We start from the raw sequence: 26,280 nt of genomic DNA, 5'->3' as shown, positions 1-26,280 counted from the left end.
GCCAAACAAGTATGGAGTATAGACTTTTGCAGCAGTGGATGTCAGAATGTTTTATACATTCAACATGGAGGTGTATGTTGCGCAACAGTGTGAAGGTCCTTACAGACAGGACAACAGACCAGTTGAACTTGTTCAGAGACTTTGCCAACCTATCCTGAATACAGGCCGCAACATAACTTGCGACAGTTATTTTACAAGTTACGAGCGTGCAAACACATTGATTACGAAGAAGATGACCATCGTTGGTACCCTGAGGAAGAACAAGAGATAAGTACCAAGGGGATTTATTAACACTGAAATCCGACAAGAAAAGTCATCTATGTTTGGGTTTAAGAAAAATTGCACCTTAGTCTCATATGTGCCGAAACGAAATAGAGTGGCATTACTACTGTCAACGATGCACCACAATGAAATATTGACGAGCATACAGGGAATGATAAAAAAGTAACCTTACTAAGGATGGAGTTGACGTTGTAGACGGAATGAGTGCAAATACCATGTAGCTAGAAACACAAGAAGATGTCCAATGGTTGTTTTTTATCGCATCATGAACACACAGCTGCTATTATTTACAACTCAAATCAGAAAGAACAACTGAGAAGAAGAGAGTTTTCGAGGCAGCTTTATTTTCGCTTCTGCGTGATCATCTTCAGCAAAGAGTAATGTGACAAACATTGCCAAGGAAGATAACTGAAAGAATTGGAGAGCTTCACAGCGTGAAAATTTCTGAAGTGGAATCAATTGCGACTTCACGAGGACGGTGTGTGGATTGCAGAAGCGAAAACAGAAAAACAAGATATATTTGTAAGAACTGCAAGGAATTCATTTGCCTTGAACATTCTGTTGCTGTGTGCCAAGACTGTATCGACAAAATATCTGATTGAATACATCCATTATTTTGATAACAGTTAAATTTTATGTATCTCCATTTGTGTAAATATTGTTGACCAAAATATTAAATTTATCCTTTAAATATATTTACTAAACAGATTTGTAATGATATTACTTCATTTAATAACGCTTTCCTCCATAATATATAACTAAATGCAAATTCAGAAAGATAGAAACTACAAGGGTCTGTGAGACCTGCTGCATGTACTGAAGGACGACATTTAAAAGTTCGCGGCGTCAAAGAGAAAGAATACATTAATCAAACGAGAAACGACAATCGGAAGGGCATCAGAGACGTAACTTTGTGCAGGGAAATGGGTGTGTCCAAGCTACTGCGAAGTAACAGGACGTAGTATTTGCAAACGAACAGGAGAAAACGTGAATAAATACTATCAAAATTTAAAACAGAATCCATGAATATACAAACAAAAGCTTCACAAAATCGTTCTCATTGTCCACAGGTCCAGATCAGTTACACGAAATTCCGTTTGATATATAAATCAAACTTGTCACAGCTAAGAACTAGGAAAATCCCACAACAGTAAGGACAGAGACGAACATATGCTGTGAATTTTAACAAAATACACAAGTTATAGATCGGATGATAAAATTATTGCAGACGGTTTTCTAAAATGCCTCGTGTATGCTGATGTCTTGTGTTCTGATTTAGACTTGTGGCTTATTTTGCTGTGCAGGCACATGACACACTGAGAGTAAAATAAAATCTAAAGTGCACATATGATTTAAATGACAACATTATGTGATGCATCATATTCCATAACCTAAAAAGAACTTGTATGTATTTATTTTCAGGAAAATAATAAGATACCCACTGAGGATGCTACAACTGTGGTGAACCACGTTTGGGTGATAAAGGAAACCAATAATTTGTGTACTTACAAAAAGGTGGACTCATTCATTAACATTTTTCTGCAAGCACTGGAACTGAGTCCAAACTCAAATAGGCCAATGATGTAAATAGACTGTTGTATTATAGAATATGAGAAGCTGAAACTCTCAGGAATACCTGTAATACTACCTTTACAACAAAGTTCTCCAGTTGGCCAACTCTTAAAGTTGTTGGGCATATAACTGATGAAATGCAAGAGGAAATTACCAACAAATGAAGCCTTCAAAGCATGGTCTATGGGCAAGTATTCCACAGGGGATACTCAGGATCCACTATTTTATGTGTATTAATAATCTTGTGTTGCCTATATGTTTATTGTAAATGTTGTCGAAATAGCGGTAAGGAAATGTGTGGAATAGCAAGTATAGACCGTTGGGTCAGGAGAACTAAGGAAACTGAATCCCTTTCTCCAAAACCAGATTTCACACAATAATGCCCAAAATGATACAATGTAGTGGTAAAATATTGACATATTCTGTGAAAATATGTATAACACTGTTGGAAATAAATAATGATAGCAGTCATAATGTTGTGAGATGTGGTCAGAGGTAAAAATTTAAAATGAGTGTTATGTTGTATATTTCTGTTGACAATGAAGAAAGATGCCAGCCTTAACATTGTGAGTTGTAGTCACATGAAAACGTAAAATGAATGTAAATAAACGGAAATAATAAACCATTGGCACTACCGATAAGATGACAAGAAAAATTTTATAGTCTCTGAGGTCAGTGTGTATAATATTTTACCAACGAGATGGGAGGTGTCCCAGAATCCAATATTAAGAGATGAAATATCACATTAAGTGTACTTTGTATCTAAGAGCTTTCTTGGGAAGACAGCAGAAGCATTTGTGCAATCATTTACTCAAGAAGCATCATTATGGGACTGGCTTTCATTGGCCCTAAGTTTCCTTGAGAATTACACTGAGTTCTGTCTTGGAGCACCCTTTTAGCTGGTTGGTTCTTTACATGTTTGAGTCCTGCAACTGCCTGCATGAAAGTCGCTCTTCAGTTGCATCAATTGAGGTAGGCCCTTGTCAGTCAAACATGTAATCCTTACTCCCTGTCAGGACAAGACAATATTATTTCTTTATAACTGTCCATCCCGTCTTACGGCACTGTTTTGCACAAAAAAGAGTATAGCATTGAAGATGATACATGAGAAATAATTTACTGACAGACTCTGTGTGTGTGTGTGTGTGTGTGTGTGTGTGTGTGTGTGTGTGTGTGTGTGTGTCTGTTTTGCTGCTGTTGATCATGGTAAGAAGCTGTGTTGGGTTTCTACTGACAAATCATCTCTCTCCTCTAATGCCCCTGTATTAGGCAACATGCATATGCAACGTCACGCTTGCAGAATTAAGTGAAGTTAGGTACTACACATACATACTGTAGCGTGAAAGCCCCATATCTATAGTAGTAATTAAGTATTTAAATGTTGTTAATTTTATCACAATAATACACATGTATCTTGAAATATATGCTGTTACAAGTCACATTTCATGGCCACTGTTACAAGGAGTGGAGACATAATTTCATTTTTGCAATAATGTCAAGAATAAAACAGAGCTTCTAAAATGTGAATACATATTAGCAGCTACATGTGACAGTGGATCAAGGACACCATTCATCGGTATTACCAGGTAACTTCTATGTCAAGTGTTAATTGGCGCATGCGGGGGTGGCCAAGCGGTTCTAGGCGCTACAGTCTGGAACCCCGCAATCGCTACAGTTGCAGGTTTGAATCCTGCCTTGGGCATGGATGTGTGTGACGTCCTTAGGTTAGTTAGGTTTAAGTAGTTCTAAGTTCTAGGGGACTGATGACCTCAGAAGTTAAGCCCCATAGTGCTCAGAGCCATTTGAACCATTTTGTTAATTGGCAGTGGGAACAACCATGGGTGTCAAATCATCACAAGCTGATTAGTATACAGGGCTATTCAAAATCAAGAAACAGATTTGAGAAATTTATATCTTCCTAATTACAAACGGTAGCACCACAATTCCAAGGTTTCTGGACATACAACAGTTTAAATTTTGAATTCTAGAACTAGACTTGCTTCAAAACTGTTTATTTCCTCAACATGAAGGTGATTCAAATGAAGACCAGCTGCTTTGTGTGTAGCATGCAATGGGCCACCATTTTGATATTTGTCGTATAACACATGGTGCTCACATTGAATAATAAAAATTTGAATTTTCTCTTTCCAGGAAAATTTGAGTCATGTTTCTATATTTTGTAGCTTGAAACCGATAAATACCAGAAATCTCTTCCTTCTTTATGAATAGCCCTGTGAAATTGCTGTTTTATTCATTAAAAGCATGAAAATAACGCACACAAGAATTTTGATGCAAGATCCTTTATTTCGACAGAAACAGAAGAACTAGAATAACACCAAAGACTTTCTACATAATGTTTGAAACATTGTTAAGATATAATACCATTAATCTCACAAATACATTCATATTCCCTTCCCATATTTTATACTATGTCAGTGATTATTTCCATAATTTGTAACTTAGCATATAGTAACTGTTTTGTAAGAATGCTAACTGCCTGTCAGCTTTTACCTCGTCCATAAATACCTAATACACATATAAATCTCATGGCACTTTGATTGTTTGTTTGTTGCTGTCTTCAGTCTGTAGACTGCTTTGATGCAGCTCGCCACACTAGCGAAACCTTGAGAAGCCTCTTTATCTTCACCTAATGACTATAAACTACATTTATTTGAACTGCTTGCTGTAGTCCAGTCTTACTGTGCATCTACAATTTTTATCCACCAGACCTCCCTCCATTAATGAAACTAATGATTCTACAACTGCACAAACACACACACTCTGCAAGTCACTATACAGGGCACGGTAGAAGATACCATGTTCTGTTACAATTCATTTACTTTCCTGTTCCACTCGCAAACAGTGTGACAGAAAAACAGCTGTTTATAAGCCTCTGTAGAAGCCCCACTTTCCAGATGCAAAATATACATTGATGGCTGTGGAACCGATCTGGACTCAGCCTCAAATGTTGGTTCTCAAAATTTCCACCACACTGCTTTGTGAAAAGAAGATAGGCTTCCCTCCAGGGATTCTCATTTCAGTTTTAAGTAGCATCTCTTTAATACTTGTGTGCTGATTAAATTTACTGGTAGCAAATCTAACAGCATGTCTCTGAATTGCTTTAATGTCTTCCTTTATTCTGACCTTTTGGGGATCCCAAACAGTTGAGCTGTTCAAAAGAATGGGTGACACTATTCTATATGCTATCTACTTTACAAGTGAGCTACATTTTCCCAAACTTTTTCCAATAGAACAATGCTGAGCATTTGCCTTCCCTACTGCCAGTCTGGTACGCCCATTCCATTTCATATCACTTTTCAATGTTATGCCTAGATATTTGAGTGATATGATTATGTCAAGCAGCACACTACTAATGGTGTACTAGGAAGTTGCAGTACTGCTTTTCCTAGTCACCTGTATTAACCTACATTTTTCTGCCCTTATAGCAAGTTGCAGTTCATCACACCACCTAGAAATTCTGTTCAGGTCACATTGTCTCCTCCTACAGTCACTCAATGACAACACTCTCCCATAGAGCAAAACGTCATCAGATAACGGCAATAAATTGCAGTGTAGTCTGTCTGTCAGATCATTTATGTGAATATAGAGTAACAGTGGTCCTATCACACTTCCGTGTGGCACTCATGGTAATACACTTGTCTCTGATGAACACCCACTGTCAATGACAACACTCTGGCATCTATTATCTAAGAAGTCTTCAAACCACTTACATGTCTAGGAACCTTATCCACGTGCTCTGACCTTTGTCAACAGTGTGCAGTGGACACTTTCTGGAAATTTAGGAATATGGAATCTTCCTGTTGTCCTCCACCCATGGTTTATAGGATATCATGTGAAAAAAAGGTGAGCTGAGTTTGGCTTGAGTGATGCTTTCTAAATATGTACAGATTTGTGGTTACAAGCTTTTCTGTATTAAGAAAATTTATTATATTTATTTTAAAGAAATTTATTATATTCAGACTCAGAATGTGTTCAGAACTTCTGCAGCAAATAATTGTTATGGATATTAGTCCGAAATTATAACATACTGATAAATTTTACCAACAGAAGAACAATATAAAAATATGTATTTTTTTAAGAATTCAGTACCATGTCATGGGAATATTCACATGACAAGGGAACTACCACACTATTGTAACTGAACTTGTAAGTTTTTAAATACTATTCATCTTCATGACACAACACACACCATTAAAAATTAAATTATCAATATAATCAAACACACGAATAAAATTGTAGCACTAAAATAATAGTGAACAATAAATGTAAGTCTTTTTCGTCTGCAGAAAAGTGTTATTACAAATGAAGAAGTTACATCATAATTGTTACTGTCATAAATATATTTGTATTTGATTGTTTAATGAGGAAGGTCAATAGCAGTTACTGATGAGAAAAGCATCTCTCTGTGTAATTTTCAGTTTTTTTTGGTATAATTTATGATTGAGAGTAAATATTCTCTGTAAAACTACAGACTGCAAACTACTGTTGGTCTGGAAACTATTCAGCTTTACAGGTTACGGGTCCAGTTTCAGTGAACTGTTGTTGGCAAATCACCTTCTAAACCTGTTTAGTACAGTTAAGCGTTAAAAAGAAAAATTTTAAACATGCTAGAAAATACAGTTGCAAGTTGATGTTAATGTGTTGACAAATGAGTTTAGAGCACTGTCAGTTGAATTTTGACACTAGAAACATTAACAGCTGCAGATTTGCATTCAGATAGTAACTTGTGATCATATAGTGTACACTTAGATCAAGGTCTGCAGAAATGGGTACATTGCTTTATAAGGTACATAAATCATTACTCCAAGAATTTGACTGGTGAGGCTGGAAAAGGAAGGTATTCAAGTACCATGAAGGTGTTTTGAATGTCATTGACAAAACATTACTGAAGCTCCAGCCACTCAAAGAAGGTGCTGAAGAAATACAAATCAACAAGCTCAAGGAACTGTTTGATTTGTTTCCTAAGGCAAACATTTATACAGTGTGTATGACGACAAGTGCTGTTGTTTATGAAGTGTATCAGTGGTAATGAAAAAGGAAACAGCTAGTGATACATGAGCTGCCTTAAAGCAGCAATTTGACTCCACATTCAAGGATCAGTTGTTTAAAATTTGTAGTCATTTTCACCATTAGTTGGAGATTGGCTGGTGGTTCAGATGTGTTCTACACCAATCCCTTCTTTTGGTCAAATTGTGCCACAAATTTCTTTTTCCCCCATTTTGATTCAGTACCTCATTAGTTACTTGATGTATTCACCTAGTGCCCAGCATCCTTCTGTAACAACTCATTTCAAAAGCTTCTGTTCTTTCCTTGTTTGAAATGTTTATCATCTATATTTCACTTCCACACGAGGCTATACTCTAGTCAAATATCTTCAGAAAATACTTGATAACACTTAAGTTTATGTTGGATATTAACAAATTTCTCTTTCTCACAAATGCTTTTCTTCCTATTGCCAGTTTGCATTTTGCATCTTCCATACTTATGCAATCATGAACTATTTTTCTGCCCAAATAGCAAAACTCACCAACTACTTTTAATGCATAATCTCCCAATCTAATTTCTTCAGCATTACTTGATATAATTGGACTGCATGCCATTACCCTTATTTTGCTACTGTTGATATTAATGTTATAACCTCTTTCCAAATCACTGTCTTTTCCATTCAACTGCTCTTCTATTTCCTTTGCTGTCTTTACAGTGTTGTTAGCAGGCCTCAAAAAGTTTTTAATTCTTTGTCTTGTCTTGTGTGAATACCTCCGTGGTTTCCTGTACAGCTTCTTGATGCAAATATTGAAAAACATTGGGGAGAGGTTAACACTTTCTCACTACTATCTCAGCTACTACTTTCCTTTGATGCCCTTCAACATTTATAACTAAAGTCTGATGTCAATATTAGTTGTAGATAACCAACTGCTCCCTGTATTTCACTTCAGCTGCCTTACAACACAGTATAATTCCTGTATTTATACTCCAGTCAACATTGCCAAAAGCTTTCTCTAAATATACAAATGTATGAACCTAAAATTGATGATACAGTATTTACTGCCCTGTATGTTCCTGCATTCCCCTGGAACCCAAACTGGTTAATTTCCACCATTTTCCATGATTCTGTAAATAATTCTTGTATTTACTTTGCAGCCGTGACTTAATAATACTAGTTCAGTAATATACTAGTTCAATAATATTCACACCGATCAGCAACTGCTTTCTTTGGAATTTGAATGGTTACATTATTCTTAAAGTCCAGCAGTAACAGTAATTTGTCTATCTCTTATATCTTGGTGTACCAGGTAGAATGAGTTTTGTCATGACTGTGTAATATCTCTTTATATTCGATGAATTATTCTGATACAATTCTACCCTTGAATGACGTTTACTAATTTCCTATCTTCATAGTCGCAGAATCCATGCGCAAAGTAGTTTCATACAATATCTATGCCATGAGCGCATAATTATTCTTTGTAGTACTCTCTCTGGTGGTTGTTAGAAAAAAGCTTCCGAGATTGTTTGAGGAATTGTAATTTGAATATTGAGATTTATGACAAAAGATAACTGATATGAAATTGTATGATTAAAAGGGTAAGGGTGTGTGTGTGTGTGTGTGTGTGTGGTTTTTTTTTTTTTTTTTTTTTTTTTTTTGCTCCTTGATACAAAAGGTGTGTAACAATTTACTTTAATTGACATTTGAGAATTAATGATATTCATCAATACATTGCGTAGTTGTTAATCAGAAGGGGACTTCCGAAAGACTGGATACGAACCTGCATTTAATAATCCAAGAGCTCCATTACTTCTTCAGAGGGTTAAACTTCATCAAAGCCAAATATCCGCTTGATCTGATGTTTCCCGACTGATTATACAATGCTCCCAAAAATACGAGGTATTTTATTCGTACAGTTTAGCAGACTGCCGCAGAGCACGAGCGTGCAGAGAAGAAGAATCATCGCCTGATTTCATTCTAACAAGTAAAATTTCTGAATCACTTTGAGTTATGACTGTGTTTCTTATTATGAATGATTGATTGCTCGAACGAATTGAGAACTACATAATTACGTACAGAGGAGGAAAAATTACAACTGCTTCCCTGAAGGACCACTGTAATTCTGAGTGACCTTGTTTCAACGTTTTCAGTGTTTTGTCAAATTCACTCGTAGAATTGTATCTCCCACCTCATCTTCATCTATTAGTGCTTCTCTTTATATAAGTTCTTCTGTCTTCGAGTTTCTTTTCCTTACTCTACATATACATTTCAATTTTCAATATTCCATTCTTTGTTTAGTATGTTCTTGCCACCTGAGCTCTAAATTTGCTGACAGTTATTCCCTTTTCTGTGAAGATCTCTTTACGTTTCCTGTAGGCAGTGTCTGTGTTTCCTATAGTCATGCATGCTTCTATAATGTTGCATTTCTCATCTAGTCATTGGTGTTTTGGCAATTTGCACTTCATATCAATCTCATTTTTTAGATATCTGTAATTCCTTTTGTCTGATTCATTTGTTGCATTTTTACATTTTCTCCTTGTGTTACGTATCTTCAGTAACTAATGTGTTACCCATGGATTTCTATTGAACTTTGTCTTTTTGCTTATTTGATTCTCTGTTATCTCACTGTTTCATCTTTAAAAGCTACCCATTTGTCTTGCATTTCTTTCACCTGTTTTAGTCAACCATTGCCTACTTATGCTACCTTTGAAATTGTCAGCAACTCTAAAACCAGATTTGCCCCTGGAAATCTTTTACAATTGAAAATTTCGTTTTGAAAGATCTGTCTTACTATTACATTATAAATCTGAAAGTTTATGGTGTGTTTTTTGTACAACTAATTGTAAGTTAAGAACAGAAGACCCATCAACAGCTGGAAATCTTTTACAATTGAAAATTTCGTTTTGAAAGATCTGTCTTACTATTACATTATAAATCTGAAAGTTTATGGTGTGTTTTTTGTACAACTAATTGTAAGTTAAGAACAGAAGACCCATCAACAGCTCTAAGTTCTCTCAGAAGCCAATGTAACCACAAAAATGATTTGAAAGCATCACATGCATCTATATATTGAGCCCCAGTTGGCAGAAGAATGACACACTACCATAGTTTACTCTTTCACACAACTGCATCACCTTGAAACTCAGCCGTCCCGAGTGGCTGTGCAGTTCTAGGTGCTACAGTCTGGAGCCGAGCGACCACTACCGTCGCAGGTTCGAATCCTGCCTTGGGCATGGATGTGTGTGATGTCCTTAGGTTAGTTAGGTTTAATTAGTTCTAAGTTCTAGGCGACTGATGACCTCAGAAGTTTAAGTCGCATAGTGCTCAGAGCCATTTGAATTATTTTTTGAAACTCAGGAAGAGCATCATTAGTCTACTTTTCCCCAGTATGATTGATATTAATGTAAGCTTCAATACTGCGTTCATCGGTTTCCTCAGCATTAATTCCTTCTGTATTTGTCATTTTAATATACCAAACAGTGGAAAATCTGGGATGGATTAATGACAGAATTACGAAAAACACAGATTGCTACTCACCATACAGTGCAGATGTTGAGCTGCGGATAGGCAGGACGAAAAGACTGCCAAACATTTAAGCTTTCAGCCGAAAAGGCCATTGGCAATGTGCTGAAGTCAGGAGCGTTACAGGAACATAGGATATACTGCAAAGAGAGTTCTCATCTGTGTTGGCCACTGTTTGTTGGTGACCATGCACATTCAGACGGACAGATTGTTGGATGCTTCCGAAATATCATAGATCCGTGGCTGCTTGTAGCGAAAGAAATTTTATTTTTTTTTGTTTGAGAAAAGAAAGCAAAATGAATTCACTAGGCGATAAGTCGAGCGAATACAGTATCGTGTAGGGCCCCTCCCAGGCACGGGAAAGTGCTGCAATACGACGTGGCATGTACTCGATTAATGTCTGAAGTAGGGCTGGAGGGAACTGCCACCATGAATCCTGCAGGGCTGTCCATTAATCCGTAAGAGTACGAGGGGGTGGAGATCTCTTCTGAACAGCTTGTTGCAAGGCATCCCAGATATGCTCGATAATGTTCATGTCTGGAGAGTTTAGTGACCAGCGGAAGTGTTAACACTCAGAAGAGTGTTCCTGGAGCCACTCTGTAGCTGTTCTGGACATGTGGGGTGTCGCACTGTCCCGCTGGAATTGCCCAAGTTAATTGGAGTGCACAATTGACATGAATGGATGCAGGTGATAACACAGGATGCTTACGTACGCGTCACCTGTCAGAGTCGTACCTAGACGTATCAGGGGTGCCATATCACACCAACTGCACGCGCCCCACATCTTTACAAAGCCTCCACCAGCTTGAACCGATCCCTGCTGACATTCAAGATCCATGCATTCATGCGGTTGTCTCCATACCCGTGCACGTGTATCAGCTCGATACAATCTGAAACGAGACTCATCCGACCAGGCAACATGTTTCCAGTTATTAAGAGTCCAATGTCGGTGTTGACGGTCCCAGTTGAAGCGTAAAGCTTTGTGTTGTGCAGTCATCAATGGCACACTAGTGGACCATCGGCTCCGAACGCCTATATCGATGATGTCTCGTTGAATGGTTCCCAAGCTGACACTTGTTGATGGCCCAGCACTGAAATCTGCAGCAATTTGCGGATGAGTTGCACTTCTGTCACGTTGAACGATTCTCTTCAGTCGTCGTTGGTCCCGTTATTGCAGGATCTTTTTCCAGCCACATTGACGTCGGTGGTTTGATGTTTGACTGGATTCCTAATATTCTCAGTGCACTAGCGAAATGGTTGTACGGGAAAATCCCCACTTCATCGCTACCTCGGAGATGGTGTGTCCCATCGCTCGTGCGCCGACTATAATACCACGTTGAAACTCACTTAAATATTGATAATCTGCCATTGTAGCGGCAGTACCGATCTAACAACCGCGCCAGACACTTGTTGTCATATATAGGAGTTGCCAATAGCAGCGCGGTATTTTACTTGTTAACATATCTTTGTAGTTGAATATGCATACCTACACCATTTCTTTGATGCTTCAGTGTGTGTAGCTCAGATGTAACGTGTGGCCCCTAGGTCTATCACAGTTTGTGCAGTGGTAGCCAGTTACTTATCATATCATACACTAATTACAAAAATGAAAGTTCCACTTTTTTAGTACTTTTCTTGTAACATGTACTGCAAAACTGCTCAACAACTGGCATGGGGACCCAGAAACTATTCTATATATGAACTATGTCAAATCAAAACTGATCATTTTTGTTAATACATGATATGAGAAGCACTTTTAACTAAGTTCGTGATTTTTGGCGGTAGACATCGGTACCCCATACCGGTACCTCTAACGAAAATTATCAGATCCGCAAATTTTGAGATGTGGTGCAACAGAGCTTTCGCTGTGATTCAAGTCATATAAAACTACGCCTATTTGGTACTTTATCTTGATGAACTAAAGAACAGCCCATTAATCCTGTTGCCTTTGATGAAACCTTCCACAGGCGACTGAAAAGAGAATTTTGAGTGGGCAAGAAACAGCTTTGGTCAATTCAGTCCGCTTGGTTGACACAAACAGCAGGTCCAAAGACAATGCTTTAGGGCAAAAGGATGTTGAGTCAGTTGCAGTTCACTTTCAGTTGAACAAACGGCATGATTAAAGCATTTCGTGAGTATGTTTATGATAATTGTGAGAACTTTGGCGGAAATTGTGAAAAGAAAACAAAGTATCGCAAAAATTTGTTTCCATTGAAAATTAGCATCAAAACAATTCCACTGCCACATAGTGAATATGAATGAACGTTTTCCCAAATAAATTTGATCATTCCTGGCAGTAGAGCCTCTCTGTTAACAAAATTGTTTCTTCGCTACTTTTTCTTAAGTTGAATGGCGCACCACTGCCCCTTCAACGTGCATAGAGTCTTGGCTGCTTTGTGGATGGGTCTCTGCTATGGGCACCAACAGCAACGAAGGAGAGAGAGAAGGGACGTACAACAAAAACCTTTCAAAGCTTTAGATAGTTTTATAAATTGTAAGTTAAAACATTTAACTGTATTTCCCTTTTTCAGTGTCCTGTTGTTCAAATCTACATGTGTTCACCTCAGTTTAATTTCTTTTTGTAATAGACTGTAAACTGAGAATAATATTTAACTTAGTTAATATAGCATGTAGTAAAAGACTGATGGACCACATGGAAGTTTCATTTTTTAACAGTACCAGTGTTGTAATTAAATGTGTAAAAAGAGTTAAAATAACGTTTTAAGAAGCTTAAATTTCTGAAACATCTCCCGGCCGATCACAGTACCAGAACCTCTCTTTTTTGTTTTTTTGTGTTTTTTTTACAAATCAAGCACTGCTTTTAACTATGCATATTTAAAAAATATTATGAAACTGTTATTTAAATCCTGTACAATAATTATTAATTGTGGTGGCCCTTCAAGTTTATTAGCTAGTAAACTATTCTGAATGATTCCAGTTTTATTCATGCAACTTTAATACTGGTCTGGGATTTCGATAACGGCATCCAGGCAAAACATTTTAAATCATGTCTTTGTAATTGTTCGTTGATGAAACTTTAACTATTCTTTTACGAAAAAGCACATGGAATACTTCAAAAACTAGACTCTCTGAATTATTACGAGCTTTCCTACTTCACAAAAGTTATTAAATTGTTTATAGACAATAATAATTGTCTTTTAGTTTAATAAAATAGGATATTCAGAAACACTGAAGCATATGGGAAACGATCCTGCCATGGTAAGTGAAAAGCGATTAAATACGAGTCTTTGACACAAAGTTTAAAGAAATAGCTTTATTATTTATATGATAAACCAACTACGCCCTGCAGTTATACAGTACTCAAACGATAATTTGAAATGAAGGTGGTGGCTGTGGCGGTTTGCCGTGGCCACTCGAAAGGCGAAGAAAGTACCCATTGTTATTGCTGTGTAACACACTCTGAAAATTTTGTACTTAGCGTAGGATTTTCGTAGTACAGAGATACTGTAGCTATTGTACAGCAAACAAGATGCGAACACGTTGCGTAGCAACCATCGACTAACTCCTACCACAAAAGAGGCTTGCGTGACTGCTAAATCCACCTTTTATCTCCCTGTCATGTTGGTTGTGTAGGGGAGGGGTCTTCCCTCCAGGTTTTACATGATTAAAAACCTAATTGCCCTATGAATGAACCAGAGATACAAGTATTGTCTTCACATTTCAATAACCTTCCAGAACATTACTTTAAAATTACATTTATAGATTTATTATAAAGATGTAAATGGACATAAATAATGAATCAAACTTTTACATAGATGTCACATCAAAGTTCGTGGTTGTACACACATCACATTAAGTAAAGGCAGACAAAGAAGTTACAAGAGATAAGTATAGATAATATCGATATAAATACATATCTATGAGAATCTCTGTCCAGCTGCAAACAGTTGCTTATTTATTTATTTATGTCCTGGATCTTTGAGGTACAATACCATACCTTAGATGTTGGACAAAATGACATTACATTAATATACTGTTACATTGATTGTATACATTACATTTACAAATTGTTACATTGTTATATTGCTATATTGTTACATTACATTTTTATATTGTTACAACCGAAATTAACTTATTTTTCAAGATACTGTGTTACTGAGTAAATACAGTTCTCCAAGACATATGAAGTTACAGATTTTTTAAAGTTAAGGATTTTGTTTATGGCAGCTTATTAAACAAATGTGAACCTGAGTGATATACACCTTTCTTACATAGTGTGGTATAACAATGATGTCTGTGTATGTCACTATTTGCCTTTGTGTGGTGTTCATATACAGATTTATTTTGAATAAATATATTTCCATTTTTTAACATGCTTTTCTTAGGTACGTGACAACTTCTAGTATATAGATACATGGTAGGCGTAGAATCCCCAGTTCTTCAAAAAATGGTTTGCATGATTTTCGGCTGTTAGCATTTTTCATTATCCTCACAATCTTTTTTTGTTTCCGGAATATTGTTATGTTATGAGGAGAATTTCCCCAGAATATGGTGCCATATCTCTATAGGGAGTGTATGCAAGTGTAATACACCACTCTAACTGTTTCAGGACTTGTGTTGTTCCATATAATCCTCATCGCATAAGTCATTTTCGATAGTTTAGAATTTAATGATGTGATGTGGGAATTCCATTTAAGATTGTCTTGTAAGTAGATGCCAAGAAATTTTGTTACAGTGACACTGTTAATTCTTTCGTTTTCCATGGACATGTTTGGTTTTCATGGGTTTTTATTTTGTTGTGTATGGAAGTGTAAGACGACTGTTTTTTGAGGGTTTATCAGTAATTTATTCCTCATAAACCATTCTGTGACATTTTCATTTGAGACTTTAGCATTTAAACTTAGAGCCATTTCGTTTTCACCTTCAATTAATATGCTTCTGTCATCTGCAAATAGCACTGGTTCGGATTGTTGAACGTATAGGGGGAAATCGCTTATGAAAATTTAGAAGAGAAAGGGACCTAAAATTGAGCCTTGTGGTACACCGTGGGTTACTGTGGAAGGTTTCGATTGATAAGCTTGGGGTTCGTTTTTTCCTATTTGTTTTACCTCTGTTATGTGAGAGCGATTTACTAGGTACGATTTCAGCCACTCATGTGACAGGCCTCTTACACCATACCACTCTAACTTTCTTAGGCGAATTTCATGGTCTATTAAATCAAATGTTTTTGTTAAATCCAGGAAAATCCCCGAAACATTTTTGTGATTATCCACTGAATTTAAAATACGATTTATGAGGCTAAAAGTGGCTGTTTCAGTACTGCACTGAGGCCTGAAGCCATGCTGACATCCTGAGATCATATTTTTTTTGTTAAAGAAATCAGTTAATTGTGGCAGAACTAGTTTTTCAATAATTTTTGAAAAACCTGAGAGGAGTGACACAGGCCTATAGTTGATCATCTGCTGCCGATCGCCCTTTTTGTAAAGGGGTACAACTTTTGCAGTTTTTAACTGTTGTGTGAAAATACCGTTTGATAGTGAAGAATTGCATACATCTAGCTGTGATGCGAGTATCTGTTTAGCTGATACTTTTATAATATAGTCTGGCATATCGACAACTCCAGCTGAATATTTATGTTTAATGACTATGGTGTTTAACAGTTCTTCCCTACTTATTGGTCAAAGGAACATGGATGTATTTGTTACACTATTTCCAGAAATTTCCTGTAATATTTTGTTTGGTGTTTTTCCCATCTGTTCCTTCACTAGCTCACCAACAATATTGGTGTAGTAAGTATTGAAGTGGTTAGCAATTAATTTTGGATCAGTGATCTTGCTGTCTGCCTGTGACAATACAATATTTTTGTGTGTTTCCATCTTTCCAGTAAGTCTCTGTAACGTGTTCCACATTGTCTTAGCTTTGTTTGATGATTCCATAATAAGTTTGTCATTTTCCCTTAATTTTGCTTCCCTTTTTACACGACTCAGAGTTAACTTGTATTTTTTGAAGTAGTGAGCAAATTCTGGGCTGCTATCTGTTTTTGATAGTGCATAAAGTTCTCTTTTTCCTCTACATGATTCTTTGATCCCTGATGTAATCCAAATTTTGGGTTTGCTGGGGCCTTTACAAATTATTTTCTTTTTTTGAAATGCAATTTCGAAACAATGCCTGAATATTTTCATGAAATTATCCAGCTTTTCATCTGTGTTGTAACTTTTGTAGATTTTATCCTACGAGTGGGTACTTATCATATGTTTGAAGTGCTCAATATTTTGCATGCTGAAATTTCTCTTTTAGATAACACTTCCATTTCTAGAGAAATCAATACTTCCGCATACCGCAATTAGCTGTGCATTCTGGTCACTGTAGCCGGTATTAAAGTTTTCTGAGGGGTGCATGTCAGTGTTTACAAAGATCTGATCAATAAGTGTAGCACTAGTTTTTGTTATGTGTGTAGGGGAGTTTATTTTAGTGCACAGGTTATATTCTTGAATAATATTAAGGAATTTTTCTCTTTGGGAACTGTGTGTTAAGAGGTCAATATTAAAATCGCCACACAGAACTATAGTTTTGCAAGTATTATAAGTTTCCCTAGTGCAAGGTCAAGTTTTTTAAAGTAAATGTTTACATTGCGGTTGGGTGATCTGTAAACCCACATTATTATAGCTTTTCCTGATGTCATTTCAATAGCTGAGACTTCAAAGCGTTTTTCGCTTCCTAAGTGATTTACACAGACTATTATCTTATAGTGTATGCAGCTTACTCCAAGCTTTGATATTGATCTGCAAATGTAGTTTGCCAGAGTGAAACTGGTTGAATACTGTAAATGGTCCTTCTCTAGCCAGTGCTCACAAAAAGATAAAACTGATACCTCCTTCCACTCATTGCTAAGAACCACATTCATTTCATCAAGTTTGTTTGATAGGGACTGTACGTTTCGGTGAACGACTTTTAAAGTGTGTGTATAAATTTGTTCTGTAACACATTCCCCTGTGGCACCCTCGGCTACTCTAAAAAACGTCTATCTGTCCCGTGGTGTGTGTTTCTACCCAGCCATTTATCCAATGTGTTTTGGACCATTTTTGTGTTATTCGTTCTTTCCTTGGGTTTCATCCTTCCTTGTGAGTGAATTTGGACGCCTTTAACATGTTCTGCTTTGTTTTTTGGGTTTTCGTTGCGTGTTATGAGCCAATTATCCAACGTACTGGTAAGTTTACTAGTGTAATGCTTTACAAAATTATATATATTCTCTGTTAGGTATTGTTTACCAGCATAGTTTAGATCAAGTCTGTGTCTGGTGTGCATGGATTTTTCAAGAGTGCTTACATCTATTACATTTGCATGCTCAAATTTTCCACAAACATCCTTTATGTCAGAGTTCATCTTAATCACTAATTGATTCACACATGACCAGGAAGGTAGGTCATGCCTCTGTGTTTGGTTAATAACTACCACATTCGTGTGGATTGTCTGCTGCAGTACACATTTAAGAGCTACTTTTATTTCGTTGGCTTGATCCCTCGCAACATCGTTCGCACCTCCAAAAATTGCCACGTAGTCTGATGGTCCAAAGTTTTTACAAGAGTTTTCAGCTGGTTTTGTTACTTCCGAAAAACGAGCTCCTGGTTTCACGAAACCCATGACAGTGTAGCTTGGTAAAAGGCTTGACACTCTTTCTGCAATTTGACGACCGTGACTGTCGGCGAGTACAAGGACCAGTCGATCTTTTTTGCAGTCTCAGCTGGTCTATATTGTTTTGTTCTATGTTGTTTATCATAGCGGTACCTAAATGCATGTTTCCGTATATTTTTTATTGTTTGAAACAGATGGGCATTTTTGGGTGATGCTATTTATTGACATACCGCGATCTGGACAGTTTTCACTACACAACACTGACTGTTCTTTACTGCTTGAACAAAGTGAACGTTTTTTAGTTATAATATTTGCGGTCTTAGCTCGGTAAATGTAGTTTTGTGCAAGACTTACGTTCAGGTTAGATTTTGAACTCGTTTTCCCTATGTGCACTCTGTTGTTCTGATCGTTGTTTATGTTGCAGTTGGCAGGTTGCTTGAGGTTATGGTCTTCGTATGTCTCATTTATGACTTCTTTCTCTCGCAGTTGACTTCTTAAAGCGGCAAATAACTTTTTTAGTCCGTTGATTTCACTGCTTTTTACCGTTAACATGCGGCGATAATCGACACATTGGTCACAAGGATGAATAGCTCGCATGTTTGCATCTGTGACTGTTTTGCTTTTCGATTTTGACCTAGTTACGATTTCGTTGGCATTTTTAAATTTAAAATAACAACGGTGGCACATTCCAGGATTCTCTAAACTAACTTTTACATATTCTTCACACGGAACATTTTCGTTATTGGCATAATTTACAGAGCGAAAAATTCGCGAACCTTTCATTTCCGCCATATTACATGTTCATCATGTTGTGGCGACTATATGTATAGTCTTAAGTTGTCTGGAGGTTGCCTAAAAAGCCGAAAGCAGGTTCATAATTACAAAATCAACTCAGAGATGAAAAAAAACGACGCACCACGAAGGAGTTACCTGAATGGGACAGAAATCGGTAGATGTGACGTACAGACAAACCAATGATATTACAGTTTCAAAAAAATTGGATTGTTTATTCAAGAGGAAGAGCTTGACCAATTGTCAATAAAATTTTTCACGGTAAATGATAACAACCAAACAGTTGCAGGATACAGATTCATGAAAATCCTTCACCACAGTTTCAGTATATCTAAATATACCTTCATCAGAAGTAAAATACATTAAAATCACATCGTGCAGTGAAGATACATAAAACAATTGTGCCAAAGGCGTCGTCAGTAGTTTATGTACCTCCACTGCAGGATGTGATTTTAGTATATTTTGCTTCTGATGAAGGTATATTTAGATATACCGAAACCGTGGTCAAGGATTTTAATAAATCTTTATCCTGCAACTGTTTGGCTGTTATCATTTGCCGTGAAAAATTTCAGTAGTTGCTGTTTCAGCTATGTTTAAAATCTTGTTAATAAAATGATGGTCTGGCGCTTATGCAGCCAGTTATTCAGCTTGGCATTGATTGATAGAGTTGTTGGATGTCCTCCTGAGGGGTATAGTGCCAAATTCTGTCCAATTTTCGTGTTAGATCGTCAAAAACCCGAAGTAGTGGGAGGGTCCTGCCCATAATGCTCCAAATGTTCTGGGGACAGATCTGGTGACCTTGCTGGCAAGACAGGGTTTGGCAAGCACGAAGACAAACAACAGAAACTCTCGGCATGTGTGGGTGGGCATTCTTTTGCTGAAATCTAATCCCAGGGTGGCTTGCCATGAAGGGCATGAAAACGGGCCGTAGAATATCATTGAGTACCGCTGTGATGTAAGGGTACCGTGAATGAAAACCAGAGGGGTCCTGCTACGAAAAGAAATGGCAACACAGACCATCACTGATGATTCTCAGGCCGCATGGCTGGCCACAGTCGGGTTGGTACCCCATCACTGTCTTGGGCGTCTCCAGACACATCTTTGCTGGTTATTGGGGATCAGTTCGAAGTGGGACTCATCACTTGAAAGAAATTATTTTCCAGTCAATGAGACCCCAGGCTTAAAACGTGTCATGAGACGCCCCAGACAGCGCTGGTATACCAGCGTATCACCCGCCATACAACTAGACAGCCGCGAGTGATGCTTTGGGGTGCCGTTTCATTTCATAACAGAACGCCTTTGGTTGTCATCCGAGGCATCCTTACAGCACAGCAGTACGTCGACAATTTAGTACGCCCCCTTTCATTCCTTCGTGGCAAGCCATCATAGCCTAATCTTTCAGATAGATAATGCCCGCCCGCAAACGTCAAGAGTTTGTACTGCTTGTCTGCATGCTACCCGCTACCTTTCTTGACAAGCAAGGTCGCCGAATGTCGGCCCAGTTGAGAATGTTCGGAGGGTTATGAATGGGGCCTTACAATCACCTCGATATTTGACGATCTAACGCCAAAATTGGACAGGGTTTGGCACGATATCCCCCTGAAGGACATCCAACAACTCCGTCAATCAATGCCAAGACGAATTACGGTTTACATAAGGACCGAAGATGGACCAACACGTTATTGGTTTGCTCAATTTATGAAGCTCTTTCTCTTGAATCGGTCATCCAATTTATCTGAAATTTTAATCATTTGCTTGTCTGCACATGTACATCAGTCTACCGATTTCAGTCCCATTCGGTTAATTCCCTTTCTTTTTATTCTGTTTTTGTCTTAGAATGTATGTCGGTAATGGGTCACAAACTCGTACCTAACCGCCGCAACGCCGCTTGTGACAATGCCCAGATTTGAAAGCGACCCATAACTAGCAAAGAACTTTCTAGAAAAGGCCTACACAACAATATCATGTATCAGGCCAAAAATTATAATAATTGTAGCAAATGATTGCACACTTTCAAGGTGCTCAAGAGAATTCTTACCCACTGTAAATGAATGACAAGTATAAAGCGCATAAGGAAAAATTAACAAATGTTATGTAAATGATTCTATGATATGTGGTTCTGGAGCATCGGAATACTTTTCAGTCGCAGATCATGTCACTTGAACACTTTTCTAATGTCCTATAACTTCACTATATCTTTGGTCTCCTGGTTCTTAACCCGTGAAATGTGCGTATTGCAGTCATGCTAATAAAGTCATCTGTGAGAGCACTCAAGTTTTTTATTAACATGTTAATTCTGCTGTTACCTAGAAGAATTCTACAAAATATTTACAAAAGTACATTTCTCTATTATGATTATTTTTGGAAGATGAAGACCATTACAGTTTCTTAAAGTCTTTATGCTAGGATTTCTATTCACAAAACAGCGGTACCACATGATATGTACAAGAGAGAGACTACACAATTTTTTCGAACTTCGAGAAAAGCCTTAATTTCAAATTCGTATTACCCTTTTCTGGCTATCCGGCTGCAGTGATACGTTAGCTGAAGACACCTCCCCTTCTTGCGACTCACACATTTATAACAAAGTGCGACACTGTTGACAGGTGTCAATGACCGATACCCTTTTGGAAATCGATTTCTCAAGCATTAATACACCAACATCAGCGAAAAGGCAAAGTCAATACTGATAACTCGGTAATTAAGAATGCTACGATAACAAGTAGTGTGTCATTTTGTGAAAGCTCTGTGGCACGTCATGATATCTTATAGAAACAAGGTGATGTTTCAGCTGAACAGTGTAAGCAACTACCCGTTGCGTCCTCATTGGCAAGACTTGTTAATTTTGCTGAAGTAATGTACTGATTAGCTGGTGGTAAGAATGTAGCCTTTTCAGTATCCCTCGTATGTCCGAGGTCCAAAAGCAGCTACACGCTGTCCTATTGTAGTTTCTGTTGACCATGACACCTTGTTAGTGCATTAATTTGAATGTATTCGAAAATTTTTATATGCAAATGTGGCATGAGTTATACACCATTTGACTCGAATAACTGCTTTTAAACTTGGAGTATTATGTCAATTAGCAGATTTAGGGACAGCTCTTGACAATTTTGACTGAAAGAGATTCTTTGTATTTCTGAATGCAAAAAAAGCTGAAACCATGGAGTGAAAAGTTAACTGTAACTTGTACACAAATCAGACTGCGATTGTGAGAGTCGAACGACAGGAAACGTTCAGTAGTTGAGAAAGGAGTAAGATAATGGCTGTAGCCTATCCTCAGCGGTATTCAGTATGCCAATTAAACATATGCTAAAGGAATTCAGAGACAAAATAGGAAAGGGAATTAAAGTTCAGGGAGAAGAAATACAAAATTTTTAACTATGCCGACGACATTGCAAGAGACGGCAAAGCACTTGGAAAAAATATATGAACAGAAATGAGTGTCTTGAAAATCGACTATAAGATGAATATCGACAAGAGTAAAACGAACTTAATAAACATAGTCGCATTAAGCCAGGCGATGCCGAGGAATTAGATTAGGAAATGAGACAATAAAAGATTTACATGGGATTTGCTATTTAGGTAGCAAAATAGCTGATGATGGCCAAAGTAGAGAGGACATAAAATGCACACTTCCAATGGCAAGAAAAGCTTTCCTAAACCATTTAATTACAAGGAAGCCTTTCTGAAGTATTTGCCTGGACTGTAGCCTTGTTCAGAAGAGAAACGTGGACAATAAGTATTTCAGACAAGAAGAGAATAGAAGCATTTCCAATGTGATGCTACAGAAGAAGTGCGAGATTAGATGCTGAACATACCCACATGTGGTGAGAGGTGCGAACATGTAATGCGCCCAGGAACATTGTCGAACAAGGTCGCTTTGATGGCCAGGTGTTATGATGTGGGGAGGCGTAACGTTACATGGGTGTGCTTATCTCCAAATCTTTGAACACGGTACAGTCATCGGTCAGCGCTATTGTAGCATTGTACTGCCTTTTCTCGGGCGCATTCAGCACTCACTTTATTTTTGTTGGTGACAAAGCGCAACTGCATCGAACAGAACAGGTGGGGGAGCTCTTGGAACGAGAGGACATTCGGTGAATGGACTGACCCGCCCCTTCTCGACTTGAATTCCACCGAACACGCGTGGGGTGCGTTGAGGAGACATATTACAGTCCGGCCACGTGCACCAGCGACGATCCAGCACTTGTTAAACACGCTGGTGGAGGAAGGAACGCACAACCACAAGTACAGAAAATGACTGAAACAAATACGCAATGAGACGAACGAAAATGACACTTTTATTCAAAGACAATAATTACAATGAAGAGCACACAAAATAATCTACACAAAGATAGGAACCCCTAAAATGCATCACATATGAATCAGTTAGTCCGGGTGAAGTTACAGCAAAGTGACAACTGCGACTTGTTGGTTCAGTTGCTGTGTGTTTCATGAAAACAGGTATCATGTGTGAACAAAATCGTTCTCGTAAATGCTACATACAATTCATTTTCAAACTAAAAATGCTGTTTCAATTTAGAACCTACTTCTAAAACGATAATTACTGTCGAAAGTGACCACTTTTCTCTTAGCTTCCTAGTACCGTGTCTTCTGATTTAGGCCAGATATGGAAGTTCCAGGGTTATAAATACAATATTAAATAGAGATAATGTACCAGTAGGTCTAATAATGAACAGGAAATTAGAGAAGTGGGTAAGCTCCTTTGAGCAACAAAGTGAACGCATTATCGTAGCCATATGGGTAAAAAGCCAACATACATCACGGTAGTAAAAGTTCATATGCCAACTAGCTCCGCAGATGATGAAGAGATTGAAGACATATATGATGAGATAAAAATGGTTTTCAGATAGTTACAGGAGAAGGAAACTTAAGTGTGATGGGCAACTGGAATTCGATAGTAGGAAGAGGAAGAAAAGGAGAAATAACAGAAGAATATGGATTGGGGGAAAGGAGTGAAAGAGGAAACTGCCTGGTAGAATTCTGCACAAAGCATAATTTAACACTTGGTTTAAGAATCATGAAAGAAGGTTGTATACGAGGAAGAGACACTGGTAGGTTTTAGACTGATTACATAATGTTAAGACAGAGATTTCAGATTGACTATATAATGGTAATGCAGAGATTCAGATTGGTGATATAATGGCGAGACAGAGATTTCGGAAGCAGATTTTAAACTGTAAAACATTTCCAGGGGCAGATGGGGACTTCGACCATAATTTATTGATTATGAACTGTAGATTAAAACTTAAGAGTTTGCAAAAGGGTAGGATACGAAGGAGATGGGACCTGAAAGAACCAGAGGTTGTTGAGAGTTTCAAAGGGAGCATTAGGCAACGATTGACTGAAAGGAGGGAAAGGAATACAGTAGAAGATGAATCGACAGCTTTGGGAAATGAAACACTGAAGACCGCAGAGGCTAAAATAAGTTAAAAGACAAGATCTAGTAAAAATTCCTGGATAACACAGGAGATGATGAAAGAAGAATATATAAAAATGAAGCAGGTGAAAGTAAATACAGGTGTCTAAAAATGAGACTGATAGGAAGTGCAAAATGGCTAAGCAGGAATGGCTAGAAAACAATTGTAAGTTTATAGAAGCATGTATAACTAGGGTAAAAAAGATGACTCCTCTACACGAAAATTAAAGAGACCTATGTAGAAACCAGAAGCAGCTGTACGTATATAAATACCTCAGATGGAAAACCAGCACTAAGCAAAGAAGGGAAAACTCAAATTTTGAAGGAATATACACTGAGGAGACAAAAGACATGCGATACCTCCTAATGTCGTGTCTGGCCTCCATTTGCCTGACGTAGTGCAGCAACTGAACGTGGTAGGGACTCAACAGATCTCTGTAAGTCCCTTGCAGAAATATTGAGCCACGCTGCCTTTACAATTGTCCACAAATACGGAAGTGTTGCAGATGAAGGATATTGTGTTCAAACTGTCCACTCGATTATGTCCCATAAATGTTCGATGCGATTCACGTCGGGTGATCTCAGAGGCCAAATTATTCGCTCGGATCGTCCAGAATGTTCTTCAAACCAATTGCGAACAATTGTGGCCTGGTGACACGACATCATTGTTTGAGAACATGTAATCCATGGCCGACTCCAAATGATCTCCAAGTAACCGAACATCATCATTTCCAGTCAGTGATCGGTTCAGTTGGACCACAGGACCCAGTTCATTCCATGCAAACACAGCCCACACCATTATGAAGTCACCATCAGCTTGTACAGCTTCTTGTTGACAACTTGGGTCCATGGTTTCGTAGGGTCTGTGACACACTCAAATCCTGTCAACAGCTCTTACCAATTGAAATCTCGGCTCATCTGACGAGACCACGGTTTTCCAGTCGTCTATGGCCCAATCAATATGATCACAAACCCAAGAGAGGCTACAGGCGATGTCATACTGTTAGCAAAACGCACTGCGTCTGTCATCTGTCGCCATAGTCCATTACCTCCAAATATCACCACACGGAGAAGTTCTTTGTACGTCCCACATTGATTTCTGTGGTTATTTCACGCAGCACTGTTTGTCTGTTAGCACTGACATCTCTTCGCAAACGTCGCTGCCTTCGATCGCTAAGTGAATGCCGTCGGCCACCGCGTTATCCGCGGTGAGTGGTAATGCCTGAAATCTGATATTCTCGGCACTCTCTTGGCACTGTGGATCTCGGAATATTGAATCCCCTAATGATTTCCGGAATGGAATGATCCACATGTCTAGCTCCAACCACCTTTTCACATGAATCACCTGAGTACAAATGAGAGCTCCACCACTGCACTGCCATTTTATACCTTGTGTACGTGATACTGATGCCACCTGCATATGTGCACATCGCTATTTCATGAATTTTGTTACCTCAGTGTATAGAAGTGTCGTGAAAGGGAGATGATCTTGAAGGCAATATTGTAGAAAGGGAAGAGAAAGTGGATGCAGATCAAACGGGAGAAGAATGCGAGAAGAATTCGACAGAGCACTGTAAGTCCTAAGCCGAAACAAGGCCCCTGGAGTAGACGACATTCCCTCAGAACAGTTGATATTTGGGAGAGTCAGTCATTACTCAACTATTCCACATGATGTGCAAGATCTATGACAGAGATGAAATAACCTTACACTTTAAAGAAGAATATAATAATTCCAATTCCAAAGAAAGAAAGGGCTGACAGGTGTGAAAAGTACTGAACTATCAGACTAGTAAGTCATGTTAATAAAATACTAATTACCTACAGAACAATGAAAAAAATTGGTAGAAGCCGACCTTGGGAAAGACTAGTTTATGTTCTGGAAAAAAGTTGGAACATATGAGGTAGTACTTACACTTCAACGTATGTTAGAAGATATGTTAAAGGAAAGCAAACCTACATTTGTATCTTTTGTGGATCTGGAGACAGCTTTTGACAGTGTTCACTGGAATACAGTCTTTAAATTTTTGAAAGTAGTAGGGGCAAAACAGAGGAAGCGAAAGGTTATTTACAACTT

At 38.0% G+C, this 26,280-nt stretch overlaps 2 long non-coding RNA genes across 5 annotated transcripts in view; both read left to right on the top strand.

Annotated features, from left to right (window-relative positions):
• LOC126412561 (uncharacterized) overlaps positions 1–26,280 on the top strand; it is a 570,924-nt gene that overhangs the window by 38,446 nt on the left and 506,198 nt on the right. The window contains exon 3 of one of the 4 annotated variants that reach the window (XR_007575309.1): positions 2,350–2,467. The exons of the other annotated variants lie outside the window; for them this stretch is intronic. This is a non-coding gene — a long non-coding RNA (uncharacterized LOC126412561). Of the gene's footprint in view, positions 1–2,349; positions 2,468–26,280 lie in introns of those variants that run through there. 4 annotated transcript variants of the gene reach the window in all.
• LOC126412560 (uncharacterized) lies at positions 1,036–1,450 on the top strand. Its single transcript, XR_007575308.1, has 2 exons — positions 1,036–1,269; positions 1,353–1,450. It is a non-coding gene; the product is annotated as an uncharacterized LOC126412560 (long non-coding RNA).

This window comes from Schistocerca serialis, chromosome 7, assembly GCF_023864345.2.
Source record: "Schistocerca serialis cubense isolate TAMUIC-IGC-003099 chromosome 7, iqSchSeri2.2, whole genome shotgun sequence".
NCBI classification, from domain to species: Eukaryota; Metazoa; Arthropoda; class Insecta; order Orthoptera; family Acrididae; genus Schistocerca; species Schistocerca serialis.
Note: the sequence above shows the minus strand (reverse complement) of the source record. Positions and strands in the feature narration are given on the sequence as shown.